The sequence below is a fragment of the Arachis hypogaea genome, chromosome 4 (assembly GCF_003086295.3).
Source record: "Arachis hypogaea cultivar Tifrunner chromosome 4, arahy.Tifrunner.gnm2.J5K5, whole genome shotgun sequence".
In the NCBI taxonomy this organism is placed as follows: domain Eukaryota; kingdom Viridiplantae; phylum Streptophyta; class Magnoliopsida; order Fabales; family Fabaceae; genus Arachis; species Arachis hypogaea.
Window position 1 is genome coordinate 43,753,589 of NC_092039.1, and position 18,331 is coordinate 43,771,919.

General features: G+C 36.3%; 1 non-coding gene across 1 annotated transcript; it reads right to left on the reverse strand.

Moving 5' to 3' along the window:
• Nucleotides 1-255: 255 nt before the first annotated feature.
• Nucleotides 256-364, reverse strand: LOC112798804 (small nucleolar RNA R71). Its single transcript, XR_003200401.1, has one exon. It is a non-coding gene; the product is annotated as a small nucleolar RNA R71 (small nucleolar RNA).
• Nucleotides 365-18,331: the final 17,967 nt, after the last annotated feature.

An 18,331-nucleotide genomic window follows, 5' to 3' on the forward strand; every position in this document is an offset into this window, starting at 1 on the left:
CTGCAACAAAACTGCAAGTTCCGTGGACTTCCAACGAAAGATCCACATCAGTTCTTAGCTGAATTCTTGCAGATCTGTGACACTATTAAGACCAATGGAGTGAATCCTGAGGTCTACAAACTTATGCTCTTTCCCTTTGCTGTAAGAGAGAGAGCTAAGATATGGCTGGATTCTCAACCTAAAGAGAGCCTAGACTCTTGGAAAAATCTAGTTAATATTTTTCTGGCTAAATTCTTTCCCTCTCAAAGGATGAGCAAAATCAGAGTGGAAGTTCAAACCTTTAGACAAAGAGAAGGTGAATCCCTCTATAAAGCTTGGGAAAGATACAAGCAATTAATCAGGAGGTGTCCTCCTAACATGCTCTCAGAATGGTCTATCATAAGAGTTTTCTATGATAGTCTGTCTGAGATGTCCGAAATATCATTGGACAGCTCTGCAAGTGGATCACTCCACTTGAAGAAAATGCATGCAGAAGCTAGAGAACTCATTGAGATGGTTACAAACAACCAATTCATGTACACTTTTGAGAGAAATCCTGTAAACAATGGGGTAGCTCAGAAGAAAGGAGTTTTTGAAGTTGATACTCTGAATGCCATATTGCCTCATAATAAGATCTTGACCCAGCAGGTCAATAGGATCTCTCAACATTTGACTAGAATGCAAGCTGCAGCTGGCAGCACTCACGAAACTTCTTCTGGAGTAGAACCTTATGATCCTGATCAACCCACTATGGAGGAGGTGAATTACATGGGAGAACCATATGGAAACACCTACAATCCTTCATGGAGAAAGGCCAGGCGGTGGAAAAAGGCCAGGCAGCCTGCCAGGGGCCTGCAGCCTAGCCTGTGTTTGGCCTGGCCTGGCCTGGCCTGGCCTGCTATAAAATAGGTACAGGCCCAAGTTCTTTTAAAAGCCTTAATATATTAATAGGCCAGGCCCAGGCTTACTAATTAGCCTTATAGGCCTATCAGGCCTGCCTGGGCCTGTTAAAATATAATTAAATATATAAATAATTATTTATTATTAATAAAATTATGAGATATTTTAAATTTATTATATTTTATTATAAATAGTTTTGTATATTTTAAATATGTTAAAAGTTTAAAATTTTTTATAAATATTAAATATATGCCATATTACATATAACTATTTTTTTAAAAAATAATTTTTTTAAATAATATTTTTATTTTTGTAAAAAAAATTATCAGGCCTTTTAACAGGTTTCAGGCCAGGCCAGGCTAAATAACAGGTTAGGCATAGTACTTTATAAAGAGCCTATAATAGGTTGCAGGCTAGGCCTGTTAAGAGCAAAGCCTGGCCTGGCCTGGCCTGTTTCCACCCCTAATCATCTTAACCTCTCATGGAAGGATCAACAGAAGCATCAACAAGGCTTCAATAACAATCAAGGTGGAAGAAACCGGAATAGGTTCAACTACAGGCCACCATTCCCATCTTTTCAAGGGAATATGGAGACCCCTAAGCAGACCCCTAAGCTGAATACCAAGATATTTGGTACAATGCCTTTGGAGGAAGAATGATAAACCACTATTTTATGGTTTATCTTGTGCTCAATTGAGTGGTTTTTATCAATTCTTTACACACTTATTCATATAATTTGCATGAGTTTACATTTTTCCTTCCTGATTTTGTGCTATGATTAAAACCATGCTTCTTTGGCCTTATATTTGCTAATATTAATCCTCTCTTATTACTATTCAATGTCGTGATATGTGCATTAAGTGATTTCAGAGATTACAGTGCAGGAATGGCTTAGAGGAGGGAAAGGAAGCATGCAAAAGTGGAAGGAATAAAAGAAATTGAAGGAACTGCAAAGCTATCAGCCCTGACCTCTTCGCACTCAAACTGTCATAACTTGAGCTACAGAGGTCCAGATGATATGGTTGACTTTAGTCTTTCCACAGGAATTGACTAGGACTTGAGGATCAAATTAATTAGTCCGCTTGACTTTCCTTTATTTAGTAAGGGCTAACTAAAGTGGGAGCAGAGTCCAATTCTCATCACATCTGATAAGGATAACTAGGATAGGACTTCAATTTCTTATACCTTGTCCAGAGTTTTTCTTAATTATTAATTTATTTTTCTTGTCACTTAAATTACTTGTTCCTTATTTCAAAAACCCAAAATAAAATATATCTTTTTCCATAACTAATAATAAATCATACTTCCCTGCAACTCCTTGATAGACAACCCGAGGTTTGAATACTTCGGTTATTATTTTTATTGGGTTTGCTTAAGTGCCAAACAAAACTTTTTCATGAAAGGAATTCCTTGCCGGTTTAGAAGCTATACTTGCAACGAGGATTTATTTTGTGAAAATTTTAGACCGCGTAGGAATTCTGTTCGTCAATATGGCACCGTTGCCAGGAAATTGCAAACATGTGCCTTATTATTCGTTATTGTAAATATTTTTCTTGTTTGTTTTTTTCGCTTTGATCTAAAAATTCTAAGTTTGGTGTCATTTTATTATTTTTTTTCTCTTTCCTCATTAAATTAAAAAAATATCTTTTCTCTTTATTTTAACTGAATTTTTTGAAAATTACATAAATAAAACAATTCAGATTTTTATTTTAAAATTTTTATCTTATCTTATCTTAGTTTTAAATTTCAAAATTCAAATCTTTTTTCAAAAATCATATCTTTTTCAAAATCTCATCTTATCTTATTTCAAAATCAAAATTTCAAATTTCAATATTTAAATTCCAAAATTCAAAATTCAAATTTCAAAATTTAAATTTAAAATTTTTAAAATCAAACCTTTTCAAAATTTAAACCTTTTTCAAATTTTTTGTTGTTAGTATTTCTAGTTTTAGGAGTTTATTTTCATTAATTTTTATTAGTTTTTATTTCCTTTAGCTACCATGAACTCTCACAACTTTGGCTATGAGTCTGGTTACAATTATGTTGCAGGGAGAGGAGATTAAAATGAGAACATGCATCAAGGATGGGATAACCAAAGATGGGAAGAGCCACACGGATTTGATCAACCCTCTTGGCAACAATCTCCACCAACATACTATAACCAAGAGCCCTTCCAAGAGGCATACCAAGATGACGGCTATGGTGAGCACTCTTTTGATTATCAACAACCACCACCATATGCCTATGAACCCCCTCCTCAACATAGCTTTGAACCACCATACTTACAAGCCCCTTACCACCAAACACCCCCATATGACCCTAATCCATATCCACCATACCAACCACACTATGAGCCAAACGAACCATACATAGAACCACCCCAATTCCAACCCAATTATTCCCAAGAACTACCACCTCAATATATACCACCTCCGTATCCCTATCAAGATGAACCATCTTCATATCCTTATCAAGATGAACCACGTTCCTATCATGCACCCTTTCTCCCAAGTAATGAACCCTCCTATCCACCCCAACCTCCATTGGATACCAGCATTCTTAGAGTTATGCACCAAAGGCAAACACCCATGGAGAAAGCACTTACCGATCTAAACTCTGCTATACAAGCTCTCGTCGCCCAAATTGGACCACCCTCTACCTCCAATATTTAATCCTCAAGCTCTAGTGCACTTCCTTTTCAATCACATAATGATCTTTCCATCCCATTACCACCCTCTATGGAAGAGCACCCACATCCATCAATCCAAAAGCAAGATTATCCCAGTTATGCTATTGACATAGAACAAGAGAGTATGGATCATCTTCGTGAATTCATACTTCATAAGGAGCTAGAGGAGGCCCTAAAGGTGAAGGTAGTAGAGACCTTTGAAGTCGAAGGAGTGGTTGAAGAATTAATGAAGGAAGACATCAAGGAGGAGTCTGATTTTTTCTTAGAGCAAGAGGAGGCCCAAAATATGGAGATAGGAGAGACCCTTGAAGATGAAAGAATTGTTGAAAGAAGTTGTCATGGAAAGAAAATCATCAAGGATGAGTATGATTTTATATTAAAACAACTGGACAAAGCAGTAATTATTGAAGAGGAAGAAGTGGTTGAAGACTTGGGAGATGCTGAACCCCCATGGGAAAGTCAAGTCATAGAGCCTCCTTCCAAGACGGTTGCATTTGATGTTGAGGAGGGTGTACAACCTCCAAGGCATGTCATGGTTAAAGACTTGGAAGTGGTTGATCAAGAGATGGAGATTCAAGAAGAAGAAGCACAACCTCCCATGCCCTTGGAAAGTAGTGAAGAGGAGATTAAATTGGAAGAAAGCTTCCAATAGGAAGAAGTTGAAATTGAAGAAGATTACAAGGAGGTGGAAGTTGTCAAAGAAGAGCACAAGGGAATGGAGCTTGCAAGATCATTAGAAACACCTCTCCCAAAGCCATTACCGTCCAATACAACATTCAAGTGGGTAAAATTCCTATCCTTAACCTTTACTTTCCCACTTGAATATGGGCTTCTAGAGATTGATGGTCAACTTAGAGCTCTTTGTGGCATTAAGAGCAAGAGGAAAATGGTTAGTGGTTGGAGTTGTCAAGCAAGGTTCAACATGGTTGTATGTTCCAAGTTGAAATGCAAAGGTTGGTGTAAAGCTCAATTGAATGGGTCTAGGAAGCTGTTTGGATGCCTTAGTGAGAATTTCAATTGCGTGCAACCCGGATGGAATCATGATGATCTTCACAAAAACGGGTGCAAAAGCAAGGTTTGGGACCCCAGAATTCATTCCAACAATCAACACTCTTGGGGCCTTGTCACTCGCTTCAACTTGCTTGAAGGCTTTCTGCGCCTAGTTTGGGATCCCGAAGGCCACTAGAATTACAAACATTGGTGGGGATTCAGGGATCAGTACAACCACAAGCCACCATGACAAGGAGTTCACCAAATGTCCAACTTAAGGACTTTAACTAAAAGTGCTAGGTGGGAGACAACCCACCATGGTATAATTGTTCTTTTTTCAGTCTTAGTTTTATTTTACTTTGTTTTCTTCTCAGTTTTATTTTATCTTATTTTTATTAGTGTTCATTCATCATGTCAGCATCTGCATTAGCATTCTGCATTTTGCATATAAAATAAAAAAACCGCACGTGACGCGTAAGCGTTGCTGACGCGTCCGTGTCACAAGTGCATTAGGAAAAAAAGAAAAGAGAACAGAAAGTCATGCGAAAGCGTGGCTGGAGGCGTGCCTCAGGCACAAATACGCCCACGCGACCATGTCGTTGTCGCGTTCGCGTCGTTTGCGAAATAGCCTCCCTACGCATCCGCGTCACCCACGCAAACGCGTGGTCTGTAAAATCGACGTAAATGGGTGCATGGCAGAGAGTTATGATGGAGTATGGCTGGACTCGTGCTAGAAGCACAAGCCCTACCACGCGAACGCGTGCCTCACGCGTCCACATCATTTTTCGAAAATGGCCATTCACGCGATCGCGTCATCCATGCAAACGCGTCACCCAGATTTTTGGCAAAATGAGTTTGAAACAGAGAGTTGCGCGTATGCGAGGCTGCACTCGCGCCAATAGCACAAATCAACTCACGCAACCGCATGGCCCACGCGTTTGCCTCACTTGAAAACACCGTACACCATGCGACCGCGTCACTCACGTGTCTGCGTCACATGCGGTGCACAGCTTATCCAGATTAGCCAAATATCTTATCTTTTCTTTCCCAAATCCTAATTTTTCTTATCCATTCTTATTTCTTTCTTCTCCCTTCTTCATTCTTCCTTCTTTCTCACTTTCTACTTCCTCTTTTTCACCACCATTATCAAGGTTTTTCTTTTCTTCTTCCCTCTTTACTTTTCTATTTTTATTCTTATTTTTATTTTTTCTTCTTCTTTTTCTTTTTACTTTCACTATCTATGTTTTCTTTTTCTTTTAATTGGTGTTGGAAATTTATTTGGGTCATTATTTTCTATATTTTGCTTGTGGATTATTAAGGAATTGTTTGACAATTATATATTACTTTTTATAGGGTTGCTTGCATGTTCAATTTAATACTTTCAATAACTTATTTACCATGCATGCTAAGTGTTTGTGAAAAAACCCGTATGGCATCACATACTACTTTTTTGTTATCCTATTACTTTAATGCCTGTTTTTCACAAAACACCTTTTATATTTTATTAATTAAAATATAATTGTCAATACAAACAGATTGTTAGTTTGAAAGAGATGATAATCTAACTTGGACATTTAGTGCTTGATCTATGCTACTCATGCCTTTGCCAGCATGCCATTAAATATCTTGCATTTAATTGTCATTACATGCATTCGCTATATTTCCATTGATGAACTTTTCACATGAAGTCATGACCATGTGTTAATGACATCCCTCTTTACCGTGCATTGATTATCACCTATACTATCCTCTCCCTTGCTCGAACCCTTAGCTTTACATGTACTTTTTTTTTCCTTTTTAGGATGGCCACCAAGATAGGAAAAGAGAAAGCTACTCCCAAACCATCAGCAAGGAAAGGAACAAAAAGAGCACTAGCTGCGGAACCACCCGTCCACTTGTACATCTCTGCATGCACCGAGGACGGTGCAATCTTTAAGTGTGGGGAGGTCGATACCAACTTCCAGGGGTTAGTTACCTTCTTTTCAACACCAATATTCTATTTTCTTTGTTTGTTCATTGTTGCATTTGCATATTTGATTGCATGTTTGTTTGATTTTATGCATTTAGTTACTACTTGGTTGAAGTAATATTTTCTTTTTCAAGAAATTTTTATAGTATTTCACTAATTTAAATTGAAAATTTTTTGTTAAATTTGTTTGAAGTTGTATTTGGAACATAGTTTAAAAAGCTAGGAACACACAACCCGTAAGATTTTGAGCCTAATTACATGGTTACACTATTTAAACCATGAATTTTATTCTTGTGTGTTTTCTTCCCTATGATTGTAATCTTTGCTTTGTTCCATTCTATATGTCCACTATTTTGTGTATTTACATGCTTGCATATGATTGAGGCCATTACTTGTTTTAGCTCACTTCTCCCAAATAAGCCTACCCTTTTATGTCACCCTTGTTAGCCACTTTAAGCCTTTTAATCCCATTTATTCTATATTTTACCACATCACTAGCCTTAAGCAGAAAAATAATTAATTACCCCAATTGAATCTTTCGTTAGCTTAAGATAGAGATTGTGTATCAACTAAGTGTGGGGAAACTGTGGAAATATGGGTTAATAAGGGAATGTGTTATGTTTTTACTTTGATAAAATATTAGGAATTCGGGTACCTACTCATGTGAGACCAGAAAAAAAATCCATGTGCATTGATATGTTATGTTTATTTTCAAGTAAAAAAAATCCAAAAATATTCAATAAATAAGTTAATAAATAAGGGGACAAAATTACCCCAATGCAAGGTTAAGTTAATAAAAAATATCAATGCATATGTGATAAAATTAAAATAAAGGTTAATGCATGAGTGTGTAATGCAAAAGTGGGAATTTTGGGTAGCTAGGATTGAATTTAAAAGTATATAGAATGTGTGTATAGGTGAGAGCTTAGGTTAGTCAAAGATTCATATTATAGCTCACTTGGCCATACATATACCCTCACCCTTACCTTAGCCCATTACAACCCTAAAAAGACCTCATGATGTTTGCATTGGTATACTAAATATTTGTTGATTGGTTAGATGAAGAACAAAGTTTAGAAAGCATGATTAGAGAAGAGTAGAGTGAATTACCCTATACACTTGAGAGACTAGAGTGATATACACTACCAGTGAGGGTTCAATGCTTGATTCTATATTCCCTGCTTTCATGAGCTATCTTCTTACAAGTTTACTTCTTTTTACTGTATGGTTTGAATTAGTGGAATTTGATTTATGTTTGTCGTGGAGAACTTATTTATTTTTAACTAAGTAGGTAGAAGCATTTCACATTTAGTTGCATTCATATAGATAGGTTGCATTTCATACATTTTACCATTCCTCTTCACTCCTTTATAGCTTCTCTTGGGCTTAGCATGAGGATATGCTAATGTTTAAGTGTGGGGAGATTAATAAAGCACTATTTTATGGTTTATCTTGTGCTCAATTGAGTGGTTTTTATCAATTCTTTACACACTTATTCATATAATTTGCATGAGTTTACATTTTTCCTTCCTGATTTTATGCTATGATTGAAACTATGCTTCTTTGGCCTTATATTTGCTAATTTTAATCCTCTCTTATTACTATTCGATGTCGTGATATGTGCGTTAAGTGATTTCAGAGATTACAGGGCAGGAATGGCTTAGAGGAGGGAAAGGAAGCATGCAAAAGTGGAAGGAATAAAAAAATTGAAGGAACTGCAAAGCTGTCAACCATGACCTCTTCGCACTCAAATGGTCATAACGTGAGCTACAGAGGTCCAAATGATGCGGTTTTAGTAGCGTTGGAAAGCTAATGTTTGGGGCTTCAAAATAATATATAATTTGATATAGTGTCCATAGAGCTAGGCGACGTGAACGTGTGCTTCACGCGGACGTATCGTAGTGACAAAAATCAGCGTGACGGAATTCGCAATCAGCGATTTCTGGGCTGTTTCTGGCCCAGTTCTCGACCCAGAAAACACAGATTAGAGGCTATAAAGTGGGGGAATCCATGAATTCATCATCATACATTCATAATTCACAATTTTAGTTTTTAGAAGTACACTACAAGAAAAATACCCATTCAGCCACACTTTTTTTAGGCTACATTTGAAAAGCGTAGCCTATTCATAGAATAGGCTACGCTTTTCTCTGTGTTGCCTTTTTATAAGAGAAAAGGATACACAAATGCAGCATCATTTAAAAAGCGTAGCCTTAGGTATTAAAGATATCACTTAAAAAGCGTAGCCGTAGGTTGATATCTATAGGTTCACTTTTCATATCAAAGGAGACGCTTTTAAAGGATAGCCTATTTGTTAAGTTTTGGGTGTGTTTCAAAAGTGATGCCTAATGTCTCTAGAGCCAAAAACTTTAACACTTAGTAATTTTTTTCCTTGTTTTTCCTGAAAGACCTTAACACTTAGTAAATTAAAACTAAGCAAATTAAACTTCTGAGTCTCAGTCACCTTCATCCTCGAGCAACAAACCCTCCATAGCACCCTCTCACTCTCGGTCTCGATAGCTAACCATCGTCGCCCCCCACTCTCGGTCTCGATAGCTCGCCATTGACCCTCTCACTCTCGGTCTCGCCATTCACCCTCTCAGTCTCGCCATTGACCGCCTCACTACAAGCGGAAACCCTCTCACTGTCGCCGTTGAGAGTCATCGCCTCCCACTCACGACTCACCTGCTTTACTCTCCACAGTGACCGTCGTCATCTCCTCTTCGCCATCGCTTGCACTGATCGTCGCTGTGCGGCCCTCACCATTGTCGGTGTGCGACCGTCACCATCGTCGCTGCGCCGCTCTCACCATCATCATCTCCGTGCTTCTCATCATCGTCTTCGCTGTGCTCACATCATTGAATAGGTATGTATTGATTTCTATTTGCTTCTAAAATTGATCAGTGGCTTAGGGTTCCTATTTTAGGGGTTTTAATTTGGGGCTTTTAATCTCTGAAATATGGGTCTGTGAACTGTAATTTGATAAAATGCATGCTGTTATTGATGAAGATGTGTGGTATTTTAGGGTTTGTGAACTGTGATTCAATATATAGCTTGTCTATTTTCTCTGTATTTTTGTTTCTGAGACTGAATCCAAATGCAGCGTTAATAAGCTTTTGTTTCTGTGATTTCTAAATGAATAAGTTGGCTTTCGTTTCTCTGTTTTCAGCTTCTTGTTTCTAACAGAGTTCTTACAGTTTGAACGGTTTCTTGGTTAGCCAGAAATAGAAATGGTGTGAAGAATGTAAAGAATGAAAAGAAGACAAGGAGTAGAGAAGAAGTAGAAGAGGAAGAAGAAAGGTGAGCTGAATTGTAAGTTGAATTGAAAACTCACATATACATGCTTAGAAGAATTTCTTAATTCGTCAATTTCGTTGTCCTGCAAGGATCTGTTTTTGGATAAGGTATAAGTTGCAGCTTTTTCCTCAGAGTTCATGCTTTTATTAGTTATATGTCTAACAGGACTGATAAATAGTCTTTTGCAATCTCCTAGGTAATTCTGCTGCACAACATACCTTGTAGAAAACCTTTTAACTACTGAATTTATTGACTTTGTCTGCACATAACCATTAAAAGAGCTCAAAATACTTAGCTAATGTGGTCTAATCTGGAGAGAAAATAACTCAAGTTGTAGAGTACTTCAACTGTATCTATATTATCCAAAATTTGTGACAAAATTTTCTCCGCAAAGAAGGCTTGGTTTTGGAAAGAAATTAACCCCACTCAAACCCTCAACTTTTCACAAATTAACAGGCCATGAATATTGTTGCCAATAACTTTATAGTTAGAGAAAAAACGTCATTTATGCTTAGTCCTACTATAGTGTTATCTCTATATTACATATTAGATGCATAAATCCCTTTTCCTAAATATAATCAATTTGTCACCCACCGGTCATTTTCAATATTTTTCCAAGACGATGCTAAAAAGAACCAGCGATATATTTTATAAGCTAAGCATTAATTTCTACTAAAGCTAGTTATAAACTAGCTCAATTGCCAACCTATATTCTCAGTTTTATAATGGGCAGCTTAATAAGTATTTCCCCAGAATAAGAATAAGACAAATAAAGCCAAGAGACTAATTTAAAGTAATGGACATAAGAGTTTTCTTACACTTTTAAATCCTTTATGCTTCCAAGAAATAGCCTAATATGACATCATTATTTGACAGAAATCTGATTGTTTGACATCTCCATTGTAGAAATCTAGGTAGTCATCTATAAAAATGGGGACATTGTAGTTACTTATACCCCTTTTGAGTAAAACTACAATTTTTCCCTCAGTTGCTGATTCTTATGGTAATATTCTTCTGAGACTGAAGTTGATTTCTTGAATAGGTGAATGATTTAATGTGTTATGTGTTTAATATTGAAACACTTTTTGTTTTGAAAGTTTTTGTAGATAAATTTAACTTTGATGAATTTTTGAGTTTGTGCTATTAATGCTGCTGCATTCTTGTACCAGTTACATCAATTTCTGAATGTGATATATGCTCAATGTGTGAGTTTAAACTGTGATTGCTGCTGAAGCTTTATTCCTATTTGCACTTCATGGTTGGAGTCAGTTATGAGTAATTCATTGAATTAATGCTACTGCAAGCATAATAGTTGTTGTTTAGAAATGATCATTACAGGTTGAATTCAATAAAGAAATATTGATTGAGTCCATTATTTTTATCCCTTTCTGCTATCGTAGTGCTGTATTTTTGCTCTTGCTAAATTTTAGCTCACTTTTTGAATTCCTATGAAGCTATGTGTATGGTTTTTGTGAGTTTAAGTGTATATGGGTTCATAGGAAAGTTAATTTGTTTGACTGCGCTTGCTGCCCCTATTTGAATATGCATATCAGCTCATATGAAATTATAGTTGCTGCTTTGTCTGAAGTGTTTTGAACTCATATGAGCTGTATATTGCTGCTCTGCTACTCTAGCTTAATGTTATCTGAATCATATGAATTTACTGTTCGCTGTATCTGTTTGAATTTCTCTAAATTCATATGAATTGTTGTTTGCTACTATTTTAATTTGGGAACGCTCAATTTACTACCGGAATGCTGTCAAATTTTTCTAAAATCTTTATGGTATCAATTTCCAATTGTGAACTGAATTTGGCACATTTTGACTTTACACCTACTTTATTACGGCCAAATTCAATTCATGAATTGGTCGGCTAGCATTTCCACCTCTTCTTTGCTTCCCTTTATCTGAAATACTTGTTTGATGGAAACAAGGAACTATTTGACAAAATTCTGTGTCAAATAGATATAAAAATAGACATCTAAATAGACCTCTTCTTTGCTTCCCTTAATATCTATAAAAATTTAACTTTTAACAAAGGAGCTAGATAGGTCGATTAATAAGTTATTGATTACACTTATTGATGACATCTAAAACAAATTAAATAGACATACTCTAAATCCAATGCAGGGTTCTTGGCCACATCGCAGGCGAACACTGGAGAATTCTGTGCCCCAACTCCACTGGAGCTGAAGAACAGAGCCACGAAAGAGAGCAAAACAGAGACCTTGGGTGCTCTATTTTCCGAAAGAGCCATTCCCATTATGGAATAGCCAAACAAGGGTACACTAGTTATGAATATCATGAGCTATGTATATATATAATATTGATATAACATGCTTAAACTAGTCCGTGAAACTCAGCAACCTCTTTTTCTTTTTTTACTTGAGACACTCATTTTGTTTGGATGCTCAACTTGCACCACAGATATAATCCATGATATTGGTTACATTAAGAGAACTATTATGCATTATTCATTTATCATTGGTTAAAAAGACCTTTCTCCTTAACTGTTTGTGAATAAAAACCACAGCAAAAACAAGAGGCCAAACAGCAAAAACAAGACGAAGAGATTCATGGGTTGCGAAATATGATCAAGTTATTACTGCAACGATCGGAACCTGGAATGAGGCCAGAAGAACTAAAAGCTTTATTACAAGACGCCCAACAATCTCCTATTGATGCGAATAGCGGCCATGGATCAACACATTTTCCGAACATAGATGTGGTATGTCCTTATCTATTCCTTATTCCATAGTTTTTACTTGCATTTACATTAATTGCTATGGCTGAAAATGTTTGTTGGCTTTATTAACACTAAAGTTGTATTGCTATGGCTGAAATTTGTTTGTGTAATTCTGGTGGTTGTATCTTTGATTTTGTGCACTTGGTACATATGAATTTGTCCCTATATCTAATTTAAGTGTGAAAGTCTGGTTAATTAGTGCATGAAAAATGCTATAGGGACATATCAGGATTGTGTTAAAGGAAATGGAAGGAAGAAACACCGGTAGATTTTCATAGTTTGAATGAAACAAGATAATACATAATTCCTTGAATTCACCTCTTCTGCCGTGACCATGTTATTTTTTTAGTATATATGCTTTCTTGGCTTACTATGACTACGTGTTCCATTTAATTTTTATAATTACGAATGTCATTATGAATATTTTTTTAACTACTTATCTATATAATTATGCAGGATAACAATGAAGATTAAGCAATGAAGAGTAAGCTGACTATTATTGTGGTTTTTTGGCTAAGATAGAGTGCTATTTAGGATCTTTACATGTATGGTTGACTAATGATTTTTATTAGAAGATACCTTTATTGGCCAAGTGATATTATGGTTTTGATATGGCTATGCTTACTTTAATTTGAGTTGTATGAATTTTTACAGTTAATTTCATTCTAGTACTTTTGGATCAATGTTATAAATATATTTTGGTTTGAGACAATTTTTATTATATAAAGAAATTATTTTGTATAATTATGTTTTTATTTTTATTTTGTAATATTCAATTCATTTATACATGTAATCATATTAACTATTATGTTGTATTAATAATTATTAGATAATTATATATATATATACAGAAGAAAAAAAAGACCAAAGGCTACCCTTATATGTACAGTAGCTATAGTATAGAAAAAAAAATGAGACCTAAGGCTACGCTTATATACAGTAGCTATAGTATACAGAAAAAAAAAAACAAGACCTAAGGCTACGCTTATATACAGTAGCTATAGTATACCAAAAAAAAAAGAGGACCTAAGGCTACGCTTATAAAAAGTAGCTATGGTATACAATGGGGCTACGCTTTACAAGTGATGCAGTAGCATTGAAAAGCGTAGCCTATTCTGGAAGAATGAAAGCTGAAAAGCATAGCCTTTGGTCCTGAACAGCATCACTTGAAAAGCGTAGCCTATTCCCAAACGCCAAAAGCGTAGCCCTTGGTGTAGAAAAGCGTAGCCTTTGAGAATAGGCAACGGCCGAATAGGAATCACTCCAAAAAGCGTAGCCGTAGCCCAAAAAGCGTAGCCGTAGCCTAAGGCATCATTTTTTTTCACTTTTGGCTACACTTTTCAAGTGTACTTGAATGTGTGTTTTTCTTGTAGTGGTAGTTTTAGAGAGAGAGGGAGTCTCTCTCCTCTCTCTTAGGTTTTAGGATTTAGGATTTCTTTTAGGATTAGGATTTCTACTTCGATTTCTAGGTTTAAAGTTCCTTTTATTTATTTTTCCAATTTAATTTATGAACTTTTCCATGTTAGATTTGATTTCTTTTATTAATGCAATTTGAGGTATTTCAGATTGATGATTGTCTTATTCTATTTATGATGCTTTTAATTTAATTTAAGATATTTTCACCCTTTGGCCTTGGTTGAGTAATTAGTAACACTTGTGTTATCAAACTCAGCTGTTGATTGAAATTGGAATTCTTTGCTAATTAATTTGTACTCCAATAACTCTAGTCTTTCCATAGGAGTTGACTAGGACTTGAGGATCAAATTAATTAGTCCGCTTGACTTTCCTTTATTTAGTAAGGGCTAACTAATGTGGGAGCAGAGTCTAATTCTCATCACACCTGATAAGGATAACTAGGATAGGACTTCAATTTCTTATACCTTGCCCAGGGTTTTTCTTATTTATTAATTTATTTTTCTTGTCATTTAAATTACTTGTTCCTTATTTCAAAAACCCAAAATAAAATATATCTTTTTCCATAACCAATAATAAATCATACTTCCCTGTAATTCCTTGAGAGACGACCCGAGGTTTGAATACTTCGGTTATTATTTTTATTGGGTTTTGATGAGCGGATAATTTGTACGCTTTTTGGCATTGTTTTTAGTATATTTTTGGTATGATCTAGTTAGTTTTTAGTATATTTTTATTAGTTTTTAGTTAAAATTCACTTTTCTGGACTTTACTATGAGTTTGTGTGTTTTTCTGTGATTTCAGATATTTTCTGGCTAACATTGAGGGGCCTGAGCAAAAATCTGATTCAGAGACTAAAAAGGACTGCAGATGCTGTTGGATTCTGACCTCCCTATACTCGAAGTGGATTTTCTGGAGCTACAGATACCTAATTGGCGCGCTCTCAACGGCGTTGGAAAGTAGACATCTTGGGCTTTCCAGCAACATATGATAGTCCATACTTTGCCCAAGATTTGATGGCCCAAACCGGCGTTCAAAGTCACCCTCAGAATTCCCAGCGTTAAACGCCGGAACTGGCACCAAAGTGGGAGTTAAACGCCCAAACTGGCACAAAAGCTGGCGTTTAACTCCAAGACGAGTCTCTACACGAAAATTCTTCAATGCTCAGCCCAAGCACACACCAAGTGGGCCCGGAAGTGGATTTTTATGTCATTTACTCGTCTTTGTAAACCCTAGGCTACTAGTTCTCTATAAGTAGGACCTTTTACTATTGTATTTTCATCTTTTGGACATCTAGTTCTTGGATCAGATCTTGGTTCTTCTGGTTTTCCTCTCTGGGACCGAAGCCAATGATCACTCTTGTTCTTATGTATTTTCAACGGTGGAGTTTCTACACACCATAGATTAAGGTGTGGAGCTCTGCTGTACCTCGAGTATTAATGCAATTACTATTGTTCTTCTATTCAATTCCGCTTGTTCTTGTTCTAAGATATCACTTGTTCTTCAACTTGATGAATGTGATGATCCGTGACATTCATCATCATTCTCACCTATGAACGTGTGCCTGACAACCACCTCCGTTCTACCTTAGATTGGGTGAATATCTCTTGGATTCCTGATGCACGATGCATGGTTGATCGCCTGACAACCGAGCCAGCCATTCCGTGAGATCAGAGTCTTCGTGGTATAGGCTAGAACTGATGGCGGCATTCAAGAGAATCCGGAAGGTCTAACCTTGTCTGTGGTATTCTGAGTAGGATTCAATGATTGAATGACTGTGACGTGCTTCAAACTCCTGAGGGCGGGGCGTTAGTGACAGACGCAAAAGAATCACTGGATTCTATTCCGGCCTGATTGAGAACCGACAGATGGATAGCCGTGCCGTGACAGGGTGCATTGAACATTTCCACTGAGAGGATGGGAGGTAGCCACTGACAACGGTGAAACCCTTGCTTAAGCTTGCCATGGAAAGGAGTAAGAAGGATTGGATGAAGGCAGTAGGAAAGCAGAGAGACGGAAGGGACTAGCATCTTCATGCGCTTATCTGAAATTCCCACCAATGAATTACATAAGTATCTCTATCTTTATCTTTATGTTTTATTCGCATATCACCATATCCATTTGAGTTTGCCTGACTAAGATTTACAAGGTGACCATAGCTTGCTTCATACCAACAATCTCTGTGGGATCGACCCTTACTCGCGTAAGGTTTATTACTTGGATGACCCAGTACACTTGCTGGTTAGTTGTGCGAAATTGTGTTTATGCCATGGTATTGAACACCAAGTTTTTGGATTCATTACCGGGGATTATTTGAGTTGTAGTGATCACAATTTCGTGCACCAAGTTTTTGGCGCCGTTGCCGGGGATTGTTGAGTTTGGACAACTGACGGTTCATCTTGTTGCTTAGATTAGGTATTTTTTTTCGGAATTCTTGAAGATGAATTCTAGAGTTTCATGATGATTTGTTGAAGTCTGGCTGGCTGTGAAGCCATGTCTAATTTCATTGGACCGAGGTTTCAACTTATCATCACAAGAGCTTGTTGATTTTTATCAATCTTGCTGTTGGAGCAGTGATCTGCTAAGGCTTGGCTGGCCATTGGCCATGTCTAGTGTTTTGGACCGAAGCTTTCCTTGAAAGCTTGGCTGGCTGTGAAGCCATGTCTAATTCCTGGACCGGAGTCTTAGACTAAACATTGCATGATTCCTGGAGTTCTCATTAAGAATTTTGATACCTTTATCTTCTTTTTCCACTTAATTTTCGAAAATCACAAAAAAAAAAATTTACAAAGTCATAAAATCCAAAAATATTTCTTGTTTGAGTCTAGTGTCTCATGTTAAGTTTGGTGTCAATTGCATGCATTCATTCATGTGTCTTAGTGATCTTCAAGATGTTCTTGATGAGTTCTTACTCTAATCTTTAAATTCTCTTGACTTGAGTGTTTTGTGTGTCTCATATGCATTCTCATTAGTGTCAGTAGTATACAAACTGCTAAGTTTGGTGTCTTGCATGCATTGTTATTTGATTTTAGTTACATTTTGATTATTAAAAATCCAAAAATATTTTTAGTTTGTGTCTTTTCAAGTCAATAATACAGAGGATTGAAGATTCAGAACATAAAGCAGAGGAATTACACAGAAAATTCTGGGCGTTCAAAGTGCCCAGTGAAGAAGACAGACTGGCGTTTAAACGCCAGCCAGGGTACCTGGTTGGGCGTTTAACGCCCAAAAGAGTATAGTTTTGGGCGTTAAACGCCAGAATGTGCACCATTCTGGGCGTTTAATGCCAGGATGGCACAAGAGGGAAGATTTTGTTTTTAATGCAGATTTTTTTTCAGTTTTCAAACTTTTTCAAAATCAAATATTTTTCAAATCATATCTTTTCAATCATATGTTTTCAAAATCAATTTCTTTCTATTTTTAAAAATACTTGCTATCAATTAATGATTTGATTCAACATTTCAAGTATGTTGCCTTTTCTGTTGAGAAAGGTTTAATGTTTGAATCATATCTTTTCTTGTTAGCCAAGTTTTTAATTTTCAAAATCAAATCTTTTTAAAATGTTTTTCAAATCATATCTTCTCAATCACATCTTTTTAAAACTAATCATATCTTCTTAACCACATCTTTTTCAAAATAGTTTTCAATCAAATCTTTTTGATTTCTAATTTCAAAATCTTTTTCAAAAATCACTTGATTTCTTTTCCACTTTCATTTTCGAAAATCAGTTAGTGTTTTTCAAAAATGTTTTCAAAATCTTTTACTTAATTTTTGAAAATTACTTCCCTTCTTCTCACATCCTTCTATTTATGGACTAACACTATCCCTTAATGCAAAATTCGAACTCCATCTTCCTTGATAAGTTCGAATTTTCTACTTCTGCCTTCTATTTTTCTTTTCCTCTGACACCTCAAGGAATCTCTATACTGTGACATAGAGGATTCCACATTTTCTTGTTCTCTTCTCTTTCCTATGAGCAGGAGCAAGGACAAAAGCATTCTTGTTGAGGCTGACCTTGAACCTGAAAGGACCTTGAAGCGAAAACTAAGAGAAGCTAAGGCACAATTCTCTATAGAGGACCTAACAGAAATCTTCAAAGAAGAAGAACACATGGCAGCCGAAAACAACAACAATGCCAACAATGCAAGGAAGGTGCTTGGTGACTTTACTGCACCTACTCCTGACTTTTATGGGAGAAGCATCTCTATCCCTGCCATTGGAGCAAACAACTTTGAGCTTAAGCCTCAATTAGTTTCTCTAATGCAACAGAATTGCAAGTTCCATGGACTTCCATTAGAAGATCCTCATCAGTTTTTAGCTGAATTCTTGCAAATCTGTGACACTGTCA